General features: G+C 27.9%; 2 long non-coding RNA genes across 3 annotated transcripts; both read left to right on the forward strand.

Annotated features, from left to right (window-relative positions):
• Positions 1-4,636: 4,636 nt before the first annotated feature.
• Positions 4,637-12,400, forward strand: LOC126549275 (uncharacterized). Of its 2 annotated transcripts, XR_007603424.1 has the most exons (4): positions 4,637-5,074; positions 5,786-6,731; positions 6,819-7,956; positions 10,950-12,400. It is a non-coding gene; the product is annotated as an uncharacterized LOC126549275 (long non-coding RNA). The 2 variants fall into 2 exon arrangements; XR_007603425.1 differs by having other exon boundaries at positions 5,786-7,956.
• Positions 12,401-12,653: 253 nt separating this feature from the next.
• LOC126549274 (uncharacterized) lies at positions 12,654-16,796 on the forward strand. The gene is made up of 2 exons (XR_007603423.1): positions 12,654-16,448; positions 16,518-16,796. It is a non-coding gene; the product is annotated as an uncharacterized LOC126549274 (long non-coding RNA).
• Positions 16,797-24,046: the final 7,250 nt, after the last annotated feature.

Below are 24,046 nucleotides of genomic sequence, written 5' to 3' on the forward strand. Positions count from 1 at the left end.
AATACAAGATTTTCCATAAGTTTGGCTAATAATAATTATAAAATAATTTAAATTTTGGTGTATTCAGACCATTAAAACATAAACCACCTTTTATACCAACCACTGGAAATTATATCCTAGGCTGAGAAAATGAGGAATCATTTCCATTCAGAATCGTTTTTCATATACTCTGATATCTATCGTTGGATTCAAATTTAATACTTCAATTATAGGGATCTACTATATAGCAGAGCGTTGCTCACTTGACCACTCTTTTTTTTTTTTTAATTATTCCAGCTGTGGATTTTTATATGTTTATTTTGCTATTGTAAATTGTAGTAAAAACAAATGAATTAATAAGAAATATAAAAACCTAGAATGTGTACTAAATGGTTAGGTGTATTGAATTATTATTATATTATTTATAATTGTTTTCGTTATCGGCTTGTTTATAAAATGTATTAAACATATAGTCATATAGATAATCGATTTACATATAGCCTACAGTACCTACCTATACAGTCAGTATGCCTATAACATCGATATCGATCGTTTCAAAATTTAAGATTTAGTATTCTAATTTAAAACCTCTGATATTTAGTGAAGTATGTACCGATTACTTCAATGGATTTAGAGAGTTCGTTTTATATGTATAAAAATAGTCGGACAATAATCAGTTTCACTACTGCAGATTTAGAAAAATACATGGTAAATACCTAATTATTTTTTTTAATTAAAATTAATTTTCCAAATATTTTTATTAATTTTTATAACTGGTTCGTGTTAATTATTGGTCATGCTTTTTATTGCTATTTTTAAAAATAATTAAGCTATTCTTTTTTGAATTTTTAAAACAATCGTGTGCTTTTTTTTGTTGCTTATTATGCTTTAAAATCCGAGCCCTATATATATATATATATATATATAATATATATTAGGTATGAAGTTATAATAAATTGACAGTATCTTTATGTATTTCGAGTGGACTGAGTGGAGGGAGAAAAACTATTTTTGTCATATCTCCCCGCTCAAATAAATCGTATGATAGATTTTTTTTCTACGGTAATCTATTTGAAAAATAGACATTTAGACCTTCAATCATAATTCATAATATGTTATTATATACGTATAAAACTATTAGATACAATGATTTTTATATATATTTTTTTATTTTGGCATAATGATAATATAGTTGTGTTGTAACTTTTAAGGGACTAACAGCCTTAGGTTTTTCTAAATACCTATTAAAATATTCTTTTTCTGATAGTTTTTTTTTTTTATCAAACTTATATAATATAAGGTTAATTATTATTTGTCGTACTAAAAATATCAAAAATCAATATACTTATTTTGATATTAAGACGTAATAATATACAATATATTTTGTACAATAAAAGTTCTGTTTACGGATATACTTAAGAGCAGTAGCGCGCTCAATGAGAGAGAGGATATGAGTTAAATCTTCTTCATTGTAATTTTAATTTTAGATGACCAGCTAGTATATCACTCATGTATTAGATTTGTTATTATGTACTAGATAATACCTTCTTCCCGCTGGAAAAAAGGTGTTCCAATACTATCTTAATAAAAATTAGGTTTTCGATGTTAAATGAAAATTTTATGGAAATGGTCAGTAACAGGTGTTTCCATAACGATTTTTAAAATAAATATTTTTGACATTATTTTTCCGAATACTATACACGCCATGACCTATTTTAAGCTGTTCTGTTTTATACCATTTACAATAAGTATATTGATCACGCACAAAAATCTTATAAATTTACAGTACTTTTATTAACTTATTGTGTGTAATCACTTAGTTACCTGTATATACATAAAATAATCTGTAGTAGGTAGGTATAAACTAAGGTATTATTAAATCGACGTATAATTTGTTGTTCTGAACATCATTCGAACCATTACCGGAAATGCGTTTGGAAGATGAAAGACGTAACAAACGTGTGTTAAAATTGTTAAATTATAATGAAGACGTATATTTAATACTCATCACTTTATTGTTTTATTGTATTCACTATATACTTTATAGTTTACGGTATTTAAACCGTCATTAAACAATTAGTGAAGTATAATATACTGTTTGACACTTCCAAAAATAAGTTTGTTGAATGCATTAGTAACGTTGTGTACTTGTGTAATTATACAATAAAAATGGCGCCAGAAAAAATAATTCACTGCCATAATAATGTTAATATATACTGATGGCATGCAGTAGTAACACATTACATACGATATTTTTGGCAAGAGGACTTATAATAATTGGTATAGGTGCAGAGTAGGCACACGTGCTAAGGCTAACTGTAAAACTTGGTAAAAATAATATTAATGATGAAAGAACTTTTAAAAGAGGTGGCGATATAACAAGTGGTATTTGTTTACACTAGCGTAGTGGTGCAACTAACCTTACCATTTTGAGGAAGTGATGATCTTTTCTATAATTTTTCTCTCACTCTCTCTTCGACTCGCACTACCAATTTTTTTTTTTGTCAGCTATTTTCATTGTACATATAATAATTTTACAAATCAATTAACATGTAGTTTAGTTTAATTTTTCTTATATTGTTTTTTTTTATTTTTATGAGTGATGATTTATTTTGCTATGATCTGATATCTGTTACAACTTATACTATGGACTTGTAATTGTTTTCAGTTAGCATTTATAGTACCCTCAGTTATAGTAAAAAGAAAATACTAGAAACATTATGGTACTATTATAATATTTTTATTGTAAAACTGGGAGAGTAATAATTATTATGCTACGATATAATCACATAGTGATTCGTGAGTATATTATAATAATTCATCCATCGGCTTTTGTATCAATGTTGCAACTTGCAACTGATAAAAAATATCGAAATAAATTAAAATTTTAATTTCAGATAAAGATATACGAGTTCAAAGAATTATTTTGGGGGAGGGCTATAAGTGATTTTGCAGCCAGTTCTTAGTTACTCCCAGCCCCCTCTTTGGTCTATTGTATTCTTGTGATATATATACCTACTGGAACAACTTTTCACATGAACGCATTGCATTACGACTACTGTTATATTTATTATTATATAACAATGTATATGTGTGATGAATGGTATAGATCCTTGAGAATGGGTTTAGGGGTCGAGCTCCTTTAAAATCCCATCATTTTTTTTATTTCTACTAGGAATAGTGTAGGTACTTTGTGCAGAATATTTAATTTAACGTTTAATTCGTAAAGTACAAAAGACACCCATGTAGAGATGGGGTGGTTTATTTGAACCCCTAAAATTCTCACTGTGGGTGACATTGCATTATTATGTAACAGAGTATATTTATTATTTAAGCAATATGTTACAATAAATGTACTATCTATTGCGCATTTAAAAAACAGACATCCATTATGATTTCTCGTATGATTATATACTGCAGTAAATATTTATAAATATATATTATCCGTAGTGAAATTATATTTAAATATTTAATTATGAGCGTAAAAATTAGATTTCAGACTGTTATTATTTATACAAAATTTTGAAATTGGTGATTGTAAAAAAATTCTATTGTCAATAGCATAGTAAAGAACACTTTCCTAGTCTCGATAATCATATGTGCAAAATATTAAGTCTCTAAATCTAAAAATCCAACACCAATGTACATTCATTTTTTATATCATAATTATTATTGTCTACTGTAATAGATGGACAATAGGTGAACTATACGTATATTATTGTAACCACTCTAATTTTTGCGTGGGACGTACGTTCGTACTTGCAGATACCGCTTAGAACAAAACTGTGAATTTGTTTAGCTTGCGTGTACCTACATTTTATATTATATTTTATGCTCCCGAGGCGATGTTACGAAAATACTAATATAATAATCAAAATGATAATTTGAATTTGACCTACAAGCGGCCATTATATTAAATATATACGACAATAAAATATAATATATATACATAATTTTTAAACAATAATGAACGAGCAATGTCAAACGAAGGTATCGGCAGAACTGTAAGTACCTATAATACCCATACTGTAATATACATAGACAAAGGATATACGCGGGTTTATACATAATGTTATGAAGAGCGGGTACCGGTTATGTATCATGAATAATATATTATTATATTCAAGTACTATAATATAATAGAGAATATGTCGTTTTTATACATGTAAAACTGTATAGAAAAACATATAATGTCAAATTCAAAATCGAAAATTCTCGAATTGAAATCTTCATATCTGTTTTAATATTTGGTATTCGTCCTGCAATGCGTATACATTATCTTTGACCAGATTCTATATGAATCATTAAAAGTCAGTACGTGATTGGTGTATTATACTGTTTTATATTCGAGATGTTCGGCGTCGTGTATAACTAAATCATTAGAAATAACAAATTAACTACTTAACTAAGTACGTTTTTTTTTTTAATTTGTCGTTTTATTTTGCTAAAATTTTGAATAATATATTTGGTATTATACATTCGAGTTAAGCTCCGTTGAGAAATTATTATACTCATAAATTATAATTTTTATTAATTTATAATTATTTTTGATGTTGTAACTTGTGTATAGCCGTATAGGTATAAATACAATTTTCTGATAAAAAAAATTGTTGTTGCATATTTTGGTAATTTTAAAATAATATTTTAGAGATTTTAATTGTAATAAATCTCGAACTGTTGACTAATAGATATTATGTATAAGTAGACTATATTATAATGTTATAAAATACTCGTCCACACAAAAAATATTCACCCAGATCGTTTTTCGAAAGAATGATACAATTTATAGAAATAAAAAATATTTTATAATTCTTAATTGTAGTTAATATGAATTTAAAACACTTACATTAACTTTTGAACATAGTTTTTTTTAACTATTATTATTATCGAAAGGGGAAATTGCGGGCAAGGTTACAAGTTCACGGTTGTCGACAATTGATTGAAAACAAATCGTATAACTGAAAACTAAATGATTGCAGAGAAGGTTGGGTTACATACCAGCTACTTCAGTACCCCTAGGCCCCGAGTCAAGAGTCTGCGGCTTAAATGGGTGCAGACTACAGGGTGTACGATGCATGGTCGGATGTACCAACAGGTGAACACATTATAATAATAGAACAACAATAATAATATTACGATCGCTATAGGACCTATCATCGAGATAAAGAACACTTGCTAATACTTAAACTTACAGCGTATTCTTTATCTCGGTAGTAGAAACAATTAGTTTTATTTTCATTTCACCAGGTTCACTTTTACCCAAGTAAAACATAATACCTATGTACACCCGGAAACGCAGAAAAATAATATTCTCACGGCGCGAGCGTGTGTGTGTAAATTTAATGTTATTAGCGAATAATAATATACTCTGCACTAGACTATCTGCAGCTGTCCGTGTAGATTTCCTTGGGCCGATGTCATATGCACATACATATGTATACCACATATGCGCAGTGCACATTATGCACACGGGGAAATGCAAGCAAACAAGTACATACACGCCTAAAATGATATTATTATTGTTGTATTATATGTATAGATATTATTTATTATATTATGTACGTTTGAACACACGCGCGAACCGATATTAAATGCGAAGGCAACGGCACCGGCGGAGAAGGAAACGCGCGGAGAATGTGCGACATTGGAACGGAACGATATTATTATATATTATTTTTTTATTATATTGTGTGGTTTGAGTCGCTTTTTTAATTATACATTTGGTCGTGATCGTCATTATTGTCGTTACGTCAAACGGTAAGACGAAATAATTCGTTTTCATTTTTCATTTTTTTTTTTTTTTCAGAAGTGTTTACGCGCGGTTTGCTACAATATACCTATGCGTCATCCATTGGTAAGGTTATGATATTTTTTAAGTACTAAGGTATATTATATAAAGTTCTGTACGTCCATACTTAATAATATTTAATTTGAAGATTTATATATAGCAGGGGCGTCAAATGATTTTCTCATTAGAACATATCATGACGAAATTACCCTTGGGGAACTGGCCGCCCACACAATAAAACATTTCAAAATATATTAATTCCTTCAAGTATCTATCATGTAATTGTTTTAGTTAATGAAATACGTATACACAATTTAATCGCATATTTTTGCGTGATTATACCTACTGTTTTATTTAGGCAACTTTAAGAAATAATCGTTTTTAAAATCAAAATATTGTTAAAATATTTTGGAAATTTTAATTCTTAGTTTACTCTTTAATATTTAAATTCTAGTATCTAGGTAGTCATCATTAATAAGACTATAGCAACTAAATAAAATAAAACTGGTAAGTATTTGATAAAAATTGAAAAACAAAGAGGGAGATCACTGATCAGACAAATAACAATCGTAGTAAACATTGATAAGAAAACATTGTCAAATCATATTTCATAATATGACGATACATCTTAGTACATTCTTCAACCAAGTCCTTAGACCGTGATTATTGGTTAATATCAAGGTCTCGTATTATGTGTATAGCGACTTTTCGAAAAAAGTTAACGACAACAATAATGTAGTATAATCAATGCGGTATTATATTATTATATTTTAATATCAATCCCTTATTATCTCGGTCTTTATCATATTAAAACGATCGAGTGATGGTTTTATAGTAATAATAAACGGTGTGCTAGGTATTTGATGATAAAAAAAATCGTTGAGGGCTCACACTGCTCACAGAATGCTATAGTACAGGTTCCCGAAACGAGAGACTCGATCGCCAGACGTCTACCACGCTTGTTGTACGTTTTTAAGTTTCTGTTATTTTTTTCTTTTATGTTTATTCGAGACTTAATATACTATATATTCGTTTAATGCAATTTACGTAGCTATGCAGGTACAACACGGTGGTCAGAGGTGATCGTCGACGGCGGATTTATTATGATTTCACACCACGGCTGCACGTGTACAACAAACACGAAAACAACCCGACTATAATATAACTTACTATGTACGCGATGCACATCTCGAATTCCATAAGCAGCTAGCGATAAGACCGCAGCGACCTCGAAGCCGAATCGGGAAAAAGGCAGATAATATATACAATGTGTTTAATATATATATATATAATTACGCATGTACAGGTACGTAGCCTATGATTCTCTTCTTTTTACATATATAATATATATAACAAAATATTTATTATATATCGGTCCAATTATGGTAAAAACTACTATAATATTATATATATATATATTTACGTATACTGTCTGTGCCGTCTGTTACTCGGTGCACTTGACCCAGTTTCAAAGTACCAGCCGCCGCGCGCATGAATACCTACACCAATAATATAATATTGTGTACCAGCTACGGTTCGTTCTATCTATACGTCCAATATAACAAACATTATGCCGCGGTACATTATTATTATATAATAATGCATTATATAGTATTATCGTTTTTTAAAATTTTTTTTAAAATTTTTTTATGTATAAGTACGGTTTATCCATATAATAGGCTAATCTTGTGGGTATGGAACTCGAAGGGTGTAAAGCCCTCCTCCAAAGGATGGTATCACTTTCCACCACCATGATGGTTTAGTCCGTTATCTATTCGACTTATAAATTATAATGTTTATGAAATGTTTAACACTAAAATAAAATATTTAGGTAGATACATTAATATATTATCGCCTATTTATCTATTTACTTTATTTACGTTTATATATCTCATATACTTCAGATTTGGGAACAAAAAAAATTTAGTTAGCCAATTGTAAGTTGAAGCCTGCTTTATTTTGATAATGAGTAAAAATTTCAGCTTCCTACATGACTGACCAAACAATACGAGTTTACCTATAATTCCTAAGTATGATATCATAGATTTGACGTAAATCATAATATACAACTATAGATTGCCACATAATATGATTTATACATTAAAATACTGCACTCTTTAGATTCTTGCAACCGCCGATTTTCATTCACGAGATCATGATGCAGTGCAAACCTAAGGCTATAATATAAGGTATTTACGTAAATCTTTTATTAAGGGGGAGGAGCACAATGTTTTATAAAAATTGTATTCTGTATATAATAGTATATGTTATATATTTTTAACTTAAAATACATAGCTATGTTTTCAAAAAATTGTAATTACTGTATTATCATGGGTACGTCACATTTAAACTAAACTTTGTCAAATACAAAATTCATATAAAACAGAGGTTCTTAAAGTTCTCTATACTGATATCGATCCTCTGTGGTAAATTATGACATGCAGTGTTCATATCAATGAAAAAAAACTGGAGGTGCATGAGGATATAAATAGAGGTCTACGAAAATTATTAAATAAAAACAAAACACGTGCATTGTAACTTTTATGAAAAACACGTGAGTAACAATGCTAATGATAAACAAAGTTTAATATCAAAATAGGTACTCATCTTTCCCATTAAAATTATAATTTGTTTTTTTGTGTTATTCTTCGTGAAAGCTGTTATCAAAAACACCATATTACATTAATTTGTAAAAAATGTATATTAGAGGTTATAAATACTATACAATAAGGGTATACTTTAAAATATACTATACAAACATAATAACAATACAAGTAATACAATTGAATAAACTGATGATGTGTAAACTGAGTCCCGTCTAGATAAAACCCGATCTGCACACGAAAATGACGCGAAATAATAAACCAAAAAGTAAAAACGAAACGAATTTAGAATTTCAGACTTTATCGTAATGAGTCGTTGCCTAATGGTTGGGCATGATTTTCTCTCGTGATTAGAGATTCCTTGAACTTTGGGCTATAGGTGTCATCGCATCGCTACTATATTTGTATCAGCGTTTCTTATTACGTCACTGTCGTCGTTCATTAATTATAAATTGTAAATTTCACGAATACTAACTCGCGCACAAGATACAACATTATTGTTTGTTACAAGAGTATTATGTCGCCTTACAAAATTAATAGAAACAATAAGAAACATCAGTCTTAATAATATCTGGTAACTGATAATCTATAATGTTCTATAAGTCTATAACTCTAGTCATGTGCATAATTATTGAAATAATTACTATAATACCTAACAATATGCAATATTAATGTTATACTATAAATTTAATATATTATTGGTACCTAAGGTTCATAAACTACATTAAAACGTATATTAAAATAATAAAATTATAATAATATAGCGTCATCAATAATATGGTTTTAATTATTTTCTTTGTAATATACAAAGTAAATGAAATAATAATTTGAATTTAGTTTTTTTTTTTTTTTTTTTGATAAAATAAAATAAAAATATATAAAAAATGCAATTAATAAAAAGGTGGTATAACTGAGTATAGCGCTCTGCTGTACAATAGGTCTTGAATAGTCTATTGTAGTAGATGTGTTAGATTTTAATTCGATGATATATTGTTGTATACAAAAAACTATTCTGAGTAGAAACGATCTATCAGTCTATTTGGCTATAACACAAAGTATATTTCTTGAAATGTTTTTTGATATTACTTAAACTATTTATTTAATTTACTATAAGGTAAAGTAATTTATTTTATTATTGAAATAATTACAATATGTTAAATTAATTTTTGCCAAAAATGTCTTAGTGTATATATAAAATATAATAACATACGTAAAAGTTTATACCCCCACGAATGATGTTTATAAATTATAAAAAATATCGTTATTTTAGATTAAACATGCAATTTCATCCAAATTAATTTGAATTTAATAAGTTTATTAAAAAAGAAATTATACTTATATATTTTTTAGATTTTTTTCTTCAGTATCGACTACTTTAAAGGATATTATTATAATATACAATTAAATTTTCATGATTAGGTATGACAAATGTTGTCAAAATTTAAACTTAAAACGCTCATAAAAAAACTAATATGACTTTTCTTTAGAATTTTTTTTTATTTCATGTTGAAAAATGTATAAAGATCTTTACTTGAAAGTTTTAAATCTTAAATATAAAAGGAAAAATTATAAGAACCACTTAATAGTTTAAAAAGTTTTGAGGTTTTACGACATTTTTCAAGATTCTAAATTTAAACGCTTGTAAAAAATATTATAACTACAAATTGATATTTTTAAATAGGTAAATGAATAACTTATGAGAAACTTAATATTACATTTGCAAATATTTTTATCTAGTAAATTATTTTTATGAACATTTATAAAAAAAAGAAAATTTTAAATTTTTATAAATAACACAAAAGACCAAAATATTTAAAAAATTACATTATCGATAGAAATAATCTTTTACATTTTTTGTAATTTCAAATATCTACGGTTGTTATTCTTTATTGAGTTTCACTATAAAATTTTCTAAAAAACTGGATTTACATAAAAAAGATAGTTTTTTCTTAGTATTTTTTGATTTTTTCAATTCTCAGTTAATTTTTTTGTAAGATATTGGGAATTTTTATTTTTGATCTCTTCAAAGTATTATTTAGATTCAATTTTTTATCCAAATCTATTGTCAAATTTGAAAATTGAAGCATTATTTCAACTATTTATTGGTTACACAAGCGCGCATATATACACACATTAAGCACATAATCGTAAAATTACAGCTCCAGAATCTAAAATGATGTAGTATAATTATTTAGTGGAAAAAATGGTAATATTGACAAATTTCAAATAATAATCAAAATAATATATAATATATATATAAATTAGATGTAGTTTGATATTTTATTCAAGGACTAATTTTTAAGGTCTTTCGCTACACGTTAATGAATAATCTAGAAACACGAATAATATAAGTGAATTTAATCAATTTTATATTTTTATGTATGTGCTATATGGCATATATAATTGGTGTATATTTTTATATACCTAGCTAGATAGGTATAAATATAAATAAATATTTATATAAATGTATTATGTATATAATATATATTATTATTTACATTATTTTTGTAAGCAACAGACTGTTTTATTTTTGATAACTATTACATTTTTACAAGCTAACACCCGCTTTTCTTTTTCAGCAATCGTCGTCATATTCAAACTCACGTTTCTCACCTCCAGTGCGACTAAAATAAAAACCTCTACTTACACAAATTCACTGCAATAGTGTCAACTATAGTAACTATTATAGATAAATATCATTCTGTCTTAAAATATAAATGATAGACGTTACAAAAGTATGTATAGCTCATTGTGCTATATTGTTATTGAATTTATAGTTATAGACTATAATAGTTTACACTGTTTACAGTAATAACGTAATTCATTAAAAACAATTCAAATAATTTATAAAATATTAATATTATTTGGGTTAATTTATTAGTAATGTGTAAATTCACTTTTTGAAAAATTAACTCAAATCTATATATTATACAATACGAGTAGGTGCCATGAATGTATATGCATATGCCATATATCGTTATACATATTCATAGGTGTAAATATATTATGTTAAGCAGTGAATAATGTACACTAAAATTCAAAATCTTTTAGGTATCAAATACATATTTATTTACCTAATTTCCATATATTTTATGATGTCGATTTTTAATGTTTTTCTATCATCTGCTAATGCTAATTATATTATACAGTTTACTATGGAGAAGTGTTTGCACGAATAAATATGTAAATCGAAAAAGTATAATAATATTATATATTATTCTAAACTGAGTGTGGGTGACTACCGAGTGAGTATAGAATGGTATTCATATTTAAAAGCAATGATGATAAATCATAATTTTATTATACATTTACTACTCGTTTGTATAATATTTCACACATTAATACATTATACATTGTTATTTACAACTATCTGTTGAACAAGGAACAATAAAATATTCCATTTAAAATTAATCCGACTAGAACCGTGTAATTATATAATTTTATGGCAATATGTTTTTGTAAAAATATTCCTTTTTCAAAAACATACAACATAAACACGCAATATAGACAATATAGTTTGTGTTTCGACTAGCTGACTTTTTTTTAATAAAAGGAAAATAATTGTTTTAAGAAAGTAACGTAACACGTGTGCGGGTTTAACAAAAGTTTGAAATCCAACTGTGTTGCATGACAAACTCATTTTTAGCAACATGACAAGTTAAACAATATACTATATAGTAGGTACCTACCGGATCTATACCATTGTTAAGGTTAAGGTCGATAATTAGTTGAAGAACCTATAGTAAATAAAATATAAATCAATAATGGAGACAAAGGAATAAGGAAGAGAAAGAATTCAACAAAAAAAATTATATTTTTACGCTTCAGAAAAACTATTGGTATAATTCTATATATAATAAACAATTCATAAAAACGCTACTATAATAGTCCTTTACTAAATTTCATCATCGAGCTTCTCAAACATAAATTGTGTTCTGAGTTTAATATCGATGGTACAAAATTAAATTAAAACAAAATAATGATGTTTTAAACAAATAAATAAAGATACATTTTTCTTAAAATATATGAAAATATATAACACATAATACATTAATATAAACTTATTACTTATACAATACACCATATATGTATGCGAATATACATATGGATCAATAATCTATAAATAAGTATAATTTATACCTATTTAGTATTGACTTCTTACAAGAAATATTAAATTTTTTTATACAATAATATAAAATATACATACCTATTTTGGATAAAAATAAATGTAAACATAGAATAATGGAATACAGTACAAAATATAAAGATATTTTAGTAAAAATAATAAACTATTAGAGCTTTTAAATAAATAGATCAATAAAATAATTATAATAAAATTAAAAATGATTTCGACTGAATGCAAAATTTAAATTCACTTTTATAAATCCAAAAAAAGTGAATATCGTCAATAAAACAAATTAATAAACATGTATAATTTAACAAAATTTTATCTGCTTACGAAACACATAAGTGAAGATAGCCATTTACAGTCTATAAAAACGGAGGATGAAAATAATTAAAAAGTTTAATTTTTGTATTTTATACATTATTCGCATATACCTAATATACAATACAAAATTTAAATTTCTCGTGCATGTACAGCTAATGATTTTACAATTGATGTATATTCAAGGTTATTCATCTGAGATGCTCGTTTACCTTTTACATTTATTTATTTTAATATTCAAATTGTTTTTCTTATAAATATCAGATATTATGTCAGTAATATAATAAAATATGCTTATTATAATTATTTTACATAGTATTAATAGTATTATGTATTTTGCATTACAACTAAATCTAATTCGAAGGATGTTCATATTTTTTATCATATTATTATTTTCACAAATTTAAATTTAAAAAAAAAACACTGTATATGATGATTGGATGTTAGGTATTTACTTCGTATTTATTTAATTTCCATTTCCTACAACTCGGCACAGGCAGTAATATATGTTATTATAATATGAAATGAATTCGGGAAACAATTCTGAATGGGATTCAAAATCAAAACAGCTCTTGTTTGTATAGCTTTAACGTGTTCAACGGTTGTTGGTTACCTTTTTTTTCTTAGACTATTGGAAAATAGATCTCTAAAGTCAATATACCACCAAGTATAAAGGTCCTTATAGAAACTTTAAAAGCGCCTTAGGCTTATAAAAATGTACATATAGTAATTAGATAAAATATGTTTTTATGACCGTTGTAAAACCATATTAATTAATAATTATTACATATTATCATACTTCATTCAAAATGTTAATAATATAAAAATTTCATCTAAAGATGTTTTATAGTAGGTAATTAGTTATGATTTATATGATTTATATTTTTAAAGTAAGTGAAACAAGAACTTAAGTTGAAGGTATTATTATAGAACATTCACGTGCTTATTCTTCGACGTATATAATCACGAATAATATCCATACAAAAACTTGCTAGTCATCGCTGAACCTAATTATAATTTTATTGTTTTTCTCTCTTAAATAAAGTTAAATAGATTTAATTTCGACTAATTGTAATAACTAAAAACATTGTCATTGAGTTCATCCCGTTTAAATAAATAAATAAAAACTAGTAGAGCATACGTCGTAACAAAAAAGTAAACTTTTCTATCCATTTTAAGCGTAATGATATAATATAGGTACCAATGCACCGTCGTCAATACCTCACTGCGATTTATGTATTGATGTCACGGATGAGCATCGACGTATTCATTAATCACTAATCAGTATATTTTATTATTATAGGTATTGCTCCATGGCCTGCAGTTGCTGAATCTAAGAAATCACATCGACATCGTTTAACCTACCAAAAGCACCTGAGAGTATGCCGTACAGCAATATTATAATCGCATACGATAAGTCGGCCCTCGAGTACTTTTAAACAAACACTCGTCAGTCGTCGACTCAACAATCGCACGCTGGTTTAGTTTTAAATTCAATTTAGACAAAACGTATATGGTTTGAAGCTAAGTGATTTTAAGATTTAACATAATAAAAACTTGGCCAACGAGTTCCGCCAAGGTTCTCGAGACTTATTCGAGTACCTCTACCTAACGCAATTATTCCTCATAACGAGAATGACATTTTATTTTTGCTATCATTATGATCGTAAACTATAATATTCCACGTTTTACTCGAATGTAATTATGACATTCTGCGGCATTCGATATTATTTGCCGAATTTTTAATAATTATACATACGAGTAAGGTGTCATCATCGATTATAATTTATAAACACTTTATAGGAACGTCATTCGTAACGAGCGTAACTAAACTATCAAAATCAAATATTAATTATTTTATCATCATTATGGACTATCGCTTTTTTAATATAATCAAACGCTGCAATAGTCATTGTAAACACTAACTCTACACAATAAGTCTAATGCAATTCGAAAAACATAATAATACGTATCTATAATACCTAATGAAAAAAAATTTATTCGCACGAGTACATTATGCAATGCACTGTTGCGTCAAATGGCTACAGAAACTGCGAATTATTATTCTAAAATAAATATATATATATTTATAATGAATGATTTCGGTATCATCGTGCGATATAACATTGTAATGCGTATTTACCAGTTGACTAAACCTATATAGGTACTCAAAATGCGTCTAATTTGTTATAATTATTATTGGCAATTTAATTATATATTTCGTATGTATATGGTTTAATCGTACCTGTATCTATAATAACATGTACGTATACACAGCGTCTCATCGATAGTGTGACCTTTTCGATCGAAAACGATTCTAGGCAATCGGGTTTCCATATAAAAATTACGTGTGTGCGCGCACACACGATAAACATAAACTTGTGCACAACTTTGATATACGTACCTTGGTACTCGTGATAAAATGTAATTTTTAATTTTTATACTCTTAGGAAACCATGAAATTTACAATCGTTTGACTATCACGGTTTTTTTTTTTTTTTTTAGACGTCTTTTTCAATAACTCAAGAGTTCTGTGTTTACACTTTACAGTATACGAGATGTTATGTAACTACACGCGTACGGCGAATAGAAGGTAAACTGTTGTAAGTGACACTTTTTTCAGGAAAATTGAAAATCAATTATTACTTTCATATTATGGTATGCTGTTTTCAAAAATCGTTTTCGATATCTATTATAAACGATAACAAACTATTTAACCTACCTCGTTTATGTTCGCAAACAAACGATTTTAATAATATAGTATAGGTAAATTGGATGCATTTTAAAACAAGTTTATACTTTCAATTTTTTGAAAAACTATAAAAGAGGGACACTCGATATAAGAAAAAATCACCATGATCTTGAAATGGGCGTATGCAATTTGCGTTAATTTTGGTAATTTGCGTCACTTTTTAAATTTGTAGTTTGTGCCACATAAAACTAAATAAAATAGCATTATGTAATCTCCGTCATCTTTTACCGTAAAAAATTGAAATTTGCACCACTTTAAATAACTAAGCATTTTTTTTTTTACAGATTAACGTATTGTATTTTTAATACCTACTTTACGTATATTGTCTAATACAATATTGTTTTTCATACTATTATAATTTATATTTATATTTTATATGCCTAAAACAACAAACCTATAATACATATACAATACCTAGTGTATTCGCCTTTTTTAAATATATAAAAACTATATATATTAACATTATATATTTGTAACATTAAGATGAAACTAAACTTTGTCTATCAATTTTTCTTTTGTCTGTAATCTTCATACATTTTTTTTAAGTTATATTAATCTAGATTAGGCATGTGTCGGTAATCGATATTATAGTATAGCTGATGCGATATTAGTGAAATAGGACATATAAGGACTATGCAGTTAAACAACTTCCGCAAAATAGTTTTATAAGTACTAAAATATTTCTAAAATAATGTTTTAAAAATTGTATTAATGATCTTTATAAGTGAGTACTTTTATTATTTATAGCAATCTCACAGGAGGGACTCAAATCGTTTTCAACAAAAATGAAAAAAATTTCGCTTCATCTAAGAGATAGTATAATCACACATATCTATAGACTATAAGTATATAAAATATCTACATACACACTGCGCACTGGTAATTAAAAAAAAACTTGTCATTTTTCAGTTTAAATAATTAAATAATTCGTTTATACATTCATTATAGTATATAGAGGGATTTTTGCCTCTTCTAGTCAGTGAATGTTTTACATGGCCGGAAGACCTCGTCCTAGTTCCGGCTTAATAGACAAATAAAAAATGACAAGTATGTACGAACGTAATTAATAATAATCAGCCAACAACAATGATACGAGAATAAAACTAACGCGTGTTTATATGTACGTTTCGGCAACCATCGTGACGTACAGACGCACTGTATATATATACATGTACGTCATACTTCAACTCATATATTATAATATATATTATGTACTTTACCGCTGCAGTTCACCTGTCACTCATTCTCGGTTATATAATATAGTACATATTATATTTACGAATAGGTCCTAAGTACTCGCACATGACGTTTGCGCATGACTCGATTCAAATCGTCTCCAGACATTCGAAAATCCGTTCACTTTTATTCAGTCGCCGGAGTTCGGCACACACGGTTTACTGCAACTGATGAATAATAATTATAAAAAAAATCACTAAATTACGGTCAAACAATTTTTTAATACCTATATTCGAACTTGTTGATTTTCGCAGACACAAAATACGGTAATTCTTGAGATCTAGTGCCCTCAGCTATTCTCTCTCGGGCTCTTATGAATAGTTTTAGTTTTTTTTCAAACAGAGATAAAACGAGATCGCGTTCACAAACGTCATCGATTATTGCCTATTAATCATAATCTTATCGCCTTTTGAACAGTAAAGGACATTGCCGCGCTATAATAAGGCTTGTGAATTTTGCTTGTAATGACAACTGATAAATCTTTCAAATGTTTGGTAAATCGACGAGGATGCGTCTGATTCCTATATTGACTAATGAGCATTGTCGTTTGCTAAAAAATACTTTTACTACCACCGAAACTGTATTATAGCCGGTACGTGTTTGATGAGGCGCACAATGAATGACCTTAAATTAATTTCAAACCTATATAATATTGTAGTTATGATAATATATTTATCATAATATGTGTGTGCGTGTGTGTGTGTGTGTGTTGTGTTTAGCTACTGGCAATAACAGTAATTTATTGCCAACTCATAGGAAATGTAAAGGACCTCCAACCGTTCACCGATCAGCGTTTATAAGTTAAACTGTATGCATATACAACATAGGTTAATAAAAATAATACTAATATTATCAGTAATAATGATAGACCTCCTCGACGCATATATATTGTCTAACTGGAATATTATATTGTTCTATTCGCACATAATATACGTATGGGACTCGTATCGTTCGTAAAGATTACCCATACCTGTATATGCTGACGGTACATGTATAATAAATACATGTTTATGTATTTCAATCGAAATCCCGATACACAAGGACAAGTGGATCAGTGTTCAGAAAACAATATATATATATTTATATAATGTATGTATATCAGAAAAAAAATACGTGTTCAAAACGTGTTTTGCTTTTTGTTTTAATTAAATCTAATGAAACGAATCGTTTCCAAAATATCATTTCAATAACGTTGTTTTGCACAATATATTTACTATCAAAATATTATTATTGATAAAAATTTTTTTAATCACAACGATAATATTCATGTATGCATACATAGCCCTCATACTGTTATCCTCGCGATTCCCTTAAAAATCGTTTTCCTTCTTTCACAGTGCCGCAGCTAGCAGCTATATACCTATATTATAACGTAGTTTCTGATTTAAATTTTGTAAACGCCCTATACCGTTTACCTTGGCACACACATGGCCATTCACTAAGTGTATTATTATTAATTTTCACATTTCTAATATACGAGCTATAATATATTATAATATGTACTAATATAATGCCAATGCGTATTCGGTTTTATTAAATTATATCGAATCTAATATTATGCATCGTCGCATTTTATTCGAAGAATCTACAACGTATTATACAGGGTTGTTCACAATGTATATGGCCTTGTACACACAGTCATATCACTCATACCCGCTACCCGAAGGCCTAACATTTATGTACATAAAATAATGAGAATATATACAGGGCGATTCATCAAGCATGCTCACCACCATATTTTCCTATATATATTTATTGAAATATTTGAGAATTTTTTTAGTACCTGTCCTGTGGTGATACAAACTTTTGTTATTTTAAAAAGTATCTCTGGTTTTTAAATGAAAAATAAAAGTTTGTATCTCCATATAACACTCCTTAAGTAGTACAAAAAATCTTAAAATGTGATCTTTAAATATGTTTAAAAAATACTAAAATCAAATATTTAATAAATGCGTTATTAAAGAAAAACGGGGATGAGCTGCATGCTTTTTTTATAGTCAAGGTAATTAAAAAAATAATTTAAATTATACATATTGTTATAAATGTTTAGTACTGTGCATTAATAAGTTTTTCAACTATGTTATGTTTTGATAGAAAATGATAGATTTTTATAGGAATACATTTATATAAACGTAATGAGTTATTGACTTATTGTGTATTGTGTATTGTATTATATTATTAGTATAGTAAAATGTATAGGTATATAATGTATACAATAGAGATCTCATCTGCTGAGTATACTTAATTAGTAATAACAAAGTAGATATCTACATATTATATTTCACTTTACAGGTACCTACATCGACCTTTGATAGTCTCGTCCATTCCAATTATTATGTCAATCAGTTAGAACGCCATGAAATACTGATATTGATATACCTATAATCTTTATTTTACTATTATTATTATAATTATTTGTAATTGTTGATGTTATTGTTATGCATAATATATTATATTAATTCGTCGTGGTTTTTGAAAACATCTATTAAATAAATCATACCACGTGATTGAGGGTTGCACCAAAGTACCAAACTTACAACGACAAACGTGTATACTGGTACACTATAGCGAACAACCGACGTATAATATATAGTAAGTATTATAGTTGTCGTGTAATTTTAAAATATATTACGTCTGCTTACCTACCATAATAATTATTTTACTTGAATTTTGTATAATATATCAGATAAATTATGTGTGTCTGCGTTTATAATTTCGTGAACTATAAAACGCAATGTGTACACCGGGGACAATACAAACGTACATAATATAATATAATGTATAAATATTAAATAATACTCGGTGCTATAGCTGCAGAAACTGATGTGTAATTTTCACTTCTCTACTTTTCAAACATAAATATATGTAGTATATAAAATGAAAAAATCATGAAAATCTTTAACGTCAATTTCAAAATCAACACGTGTACTTACATAATTAGGCGCATTTATTATATTATAGGTAAATGAATTAGTATATTAGCTAATTTCATAACACTACGAATACAAATAATAATGTATAATATATAATGCGCACAAGACATTAAGTAGATATCTATATTATCAATTACTATTATGCAAATAATTATATACTCGTCGTGTAGGTCACCATATTATACTGAATTAGCGTATGGTTTTATGAAATGCATATTATTATTTATTATGGTTTATTTGCAGGTTTAGTACAACTTTACAAGGGTACATTTAAAACTAGATTAAATTTTACTATCGCACGCATAGGCATAATGCTAGGTGTAATATCTCCCCTCTTGGTTTTTACTGTGATAAGTGAGGGAGGGGCAAACAAACTGTTTTGATCTCTAGTGTATTTGAAATTATAACACACTTATTTATTTTTAAAAAGCATTATTTTTAAATATTTGTTTTCTGTAACTAATAACTACGTTTTATGTTATTGTAAATAGGTTATTAAAATATTAATTATATTGTAAAGATCTACACAAACCTAGTTTAACTTATACACTTAACATTATAATATGGGGATAGTATACTAACTTGATATACTTTACTAATTTTACAATTCTACAACACTTCAAGGACAGCTATATGGTGTTTATATATGTATTATTGATTTATTATTATTTGTAAAAATTATTTGAGTAAATATTATGGTGTTCTCCCTCACTTTATTTACAGACACGCATTAGGTAAAAAATATATTAAGTATTGGTAATATATTTTCCCTAAAAATGTGTTCTCCGAGTTTAACCAATGCTGCAGTCGCAGACATTAGGCATATACAATCCTTTTCCCCAAATACTTGTATTGAATAGTGTTCAAGGAAGAATTGGTTGTGAATAGAGTTTTTGTGCTTTGATATTATTAAACGATACCAATAAAGCGAAAACGTGTCTTTAATATTATCGTTATACATATATCGAATGAAATCGGTATTTCAGAAGAATACGACCTCGCAGGTGCCAAGGCAAAAATCATCATAATATAATAATGTTTAATATATAATATATTATTATATACGTGAGTGTATAAAAACAGCCAATAAAGTACATTGACATTCCGAACACAGAATTGAGGCGTTATACATACTAATATAATATATATAGGTACTATACGCTGAGTATCGGTTATATTATGGGACCGTGTTAAAGACAAAAGTATAATATTTTCGATATACATCTTATTTTATGGCATTTCGGTAAGGCCTTCGTCACTCCGTATAAAGAGCCATAGGAGTAAACTGGGGTGGGGGGCGAGAGGGGACATCTGGCCCTTAATATTTTCTAAAATGTATATTATAGTATACGATATATAGTTAGTATAGTTATAGTATTAGTTATTATAGTCTCTAAATACCTTTAAGTATACGATATACCGACATAAAATAATAAAGTCCCCTCCATAAAAATTACCCAAGTTACGCCCATATAAAAGAGCTTTATTTGGACTCGGAAAATTCAAATTCAACAATGTTTCGTTTATACGAACGGTGTAAAAAGATTATAAAAAATATAAAAAAAATATTATATCATTTAAGTTAATTTTTTTTAATTATTTCGATTTTCAATCATTCTAAAAAAACCTATCGTTTGTAATGCATCTTGGCGCACATGATGTGATATTATGCACTTGTGCAGTGTTCCTATCACGATATTATTGTTATGCCTTTTTTCCGGCGGCGTCGAGATGAAACTAACGAAATTATAATGGTGATGATGGACGAATGTATATGTTATGATTACTAATAACACGCCCGGTTTATTGTTGTTAATTAACTGTATATTAAAGTCGAAAATTGTAATTGATTCGTCGATTGACCGAGAAAGTCATTATTTTTTTACTCGAACCTAGCGTTTCGTGACGTAACGCGTCAAAAAAAAAAACCCGTTTTTTCGTCACTCTTCGTCGTAAAAAACGGCCGTCGTGCCGATACAGATTTGGTGCGGTTTTCGCGTAATATTATGTATTCGTCTACACGATACACACGAAGACGTACATTATCGTGTTGCGGAATTTACGGTTTACACCGCACAATCTATACTCACAAAACGCGTCATGGTATTGTGCTCGGCGATTTAATGCGAATGTACAGCGTATTTGACGACTATAACAATAATAATAATTAATAATAATAATAACAATAATGGTAACAACATTACACTATATTACGGTATTATACACGCGTTGAGTACACACATAGTGGTTATATATATATATATATTTAAAGTATATGTACACGAGCGTTATTGTGCATATTACGGAGACGTGAAATAAAAATCACATTGTCGAGCTCTGAACAAACAAAATAATATTTCCTTTCGACCGGTAAGGTCACCCGGGTTGACCAGCGAGCTGGGTGGGTGGATGAATCATTTGGTACAGAGGACCTCGACCTACTTAATCCAGTCAACATTAAACCAGCCGGGAAAACCCGTTTGTGTGTATATATTGTTTTTTTTTCGCCAACTCTACGCGCTGACTTCCTTCGAATTACGCTATAGCCATTTTAATAAACGGTCGTACCTATACATTTAATATAATATATTATGTATATACTTATTATATATAAATTTTTTAAACGTTATATAAATATTTTATATAAAAAATACAATTTTTTTTTAATGAACGTTAAGGCCATGTTACTACGGTTGCACGTCTCTGAAAACAGACTTATATAGGTACTTACCTATCGTTTGTCACGCTCAGCAGTGCGAGATTTGTAGGTACTTTAAAAATATACTTATATACTGACTGCAGACAATATTCAGCATCGCGATACTGCACTGCAGCCATTCGTAACTTTAGTAGACCTCCCTTAGACTGAAGTCGACTCGAATAGAATGTGAATATATCTGTATATACATGTATTCAACAATGTCGACTTGAGGTGCATCGAACCAGTCCACAGTGTCCGTGATACAAGATTCAATACATCTTATGAGTTTTAAATGTTTACTCGTATGTATTTACAGGCACGTGTCACGTAACGCTGTAGATGAAGCGGTCTATTAAAGTGTATAGCTGTTTAGCGTTGATATGTAAAGTAAGTTTTAATAGTGTTAAAGTAAGTTTTAGTAGTGTATTACTGTAACGATAGTTGATGATTTAAAATAGTTTAAATACATACTGTATCGTGTATACATCATACGGGGTGTATACAATTTAAATTTTCAGTTTAAATCGCACGACATAATATATGTCACACGTATATAATGTTCGTGATACATATTATTAAGGTTATATAGGTATATTACCCGCATAATATTGTGTTACAACTCGAGCAAGCATTAATATAGTTGTGAATTTACAATAATGTGGTCGGTGAACGTAAACCACTATAGATTTGGTTATGATGTTGTACTCACTGCAATCGCATTACATTATTTAGGTATTTAATATTATATAGTATATTATACTAATAGGTGATATCGAATAACATTATTAAGAATTCGAGTAAAATTGTACATAATATAAGTCATTTACGGAGCATGGACGGTTGTGAAGTGGATGGAGGGGGGGCAGTAGACAGTGAGGTGTTTACCAAGAGCCTCGGTAAAGTCGCAAAACTTATTAGACTATATGCCTCAACATTCCGATACTGCACAATACACTGGGAGTATATTAAATTAAATAAACGATTTCCGAATTTCCGAAAATAACGATTTCATCAGATTAATAGACACTTAAGTAAAATTACAAACGACACCTAGTACAATACTATGGTAATGGACATTACGAGTAAGCTAGACAAACAGTATAATTTCAAGAATAAAAATATACAAGTGCTAAAACCGATATGATTTTATTAAATTATATAGTATAACTGAATATATATAGGTACCTATTACCAACATTATAAATGAGCTAGATATATGCTAAGTAAATCATTACAAATTTCATTTTTTACACTAAATAATAAAAATCATTTATTGAATTATATACCTATAGTTATATGTTTATTAAACCACGAATTTTATATTAAATTTCACTAATCAAGGTCAATATTTAATGAGACTACCGAGTTGTTTTACACGTTGTTTCATTTTATTATGTTGTAATAAAATAAATATTAAGTAGATGATACTTTCAATGAAATTGTTGTGTTATTCAATCAGTGAACTTCAAAATGATTAGTGTATTAACTATTATTGACAGTTTGTATAGACACGCGTCAGTCGTCCACCCACAAACAAAATAATCGTTTTTTTTGAATGATATTATATTATGTACTTACATGAATGTTATTATATTAAATATCATTAA

Source organism: Aphis gossypii, chromosome 1 (assembly GCF_020184175.1).
Source record: "Aphis gossypii isolate Hap1 chromosome 1, ASM2018417v2, whole genome shotgun sequence".
Classification (NCBI taxonomy): domain Eukaryota; kingdom Metazoa; phylum Arthropoda; class Insecta; order Hemiptera; family Aphididae; genus Aphis; species Aphis gossypii.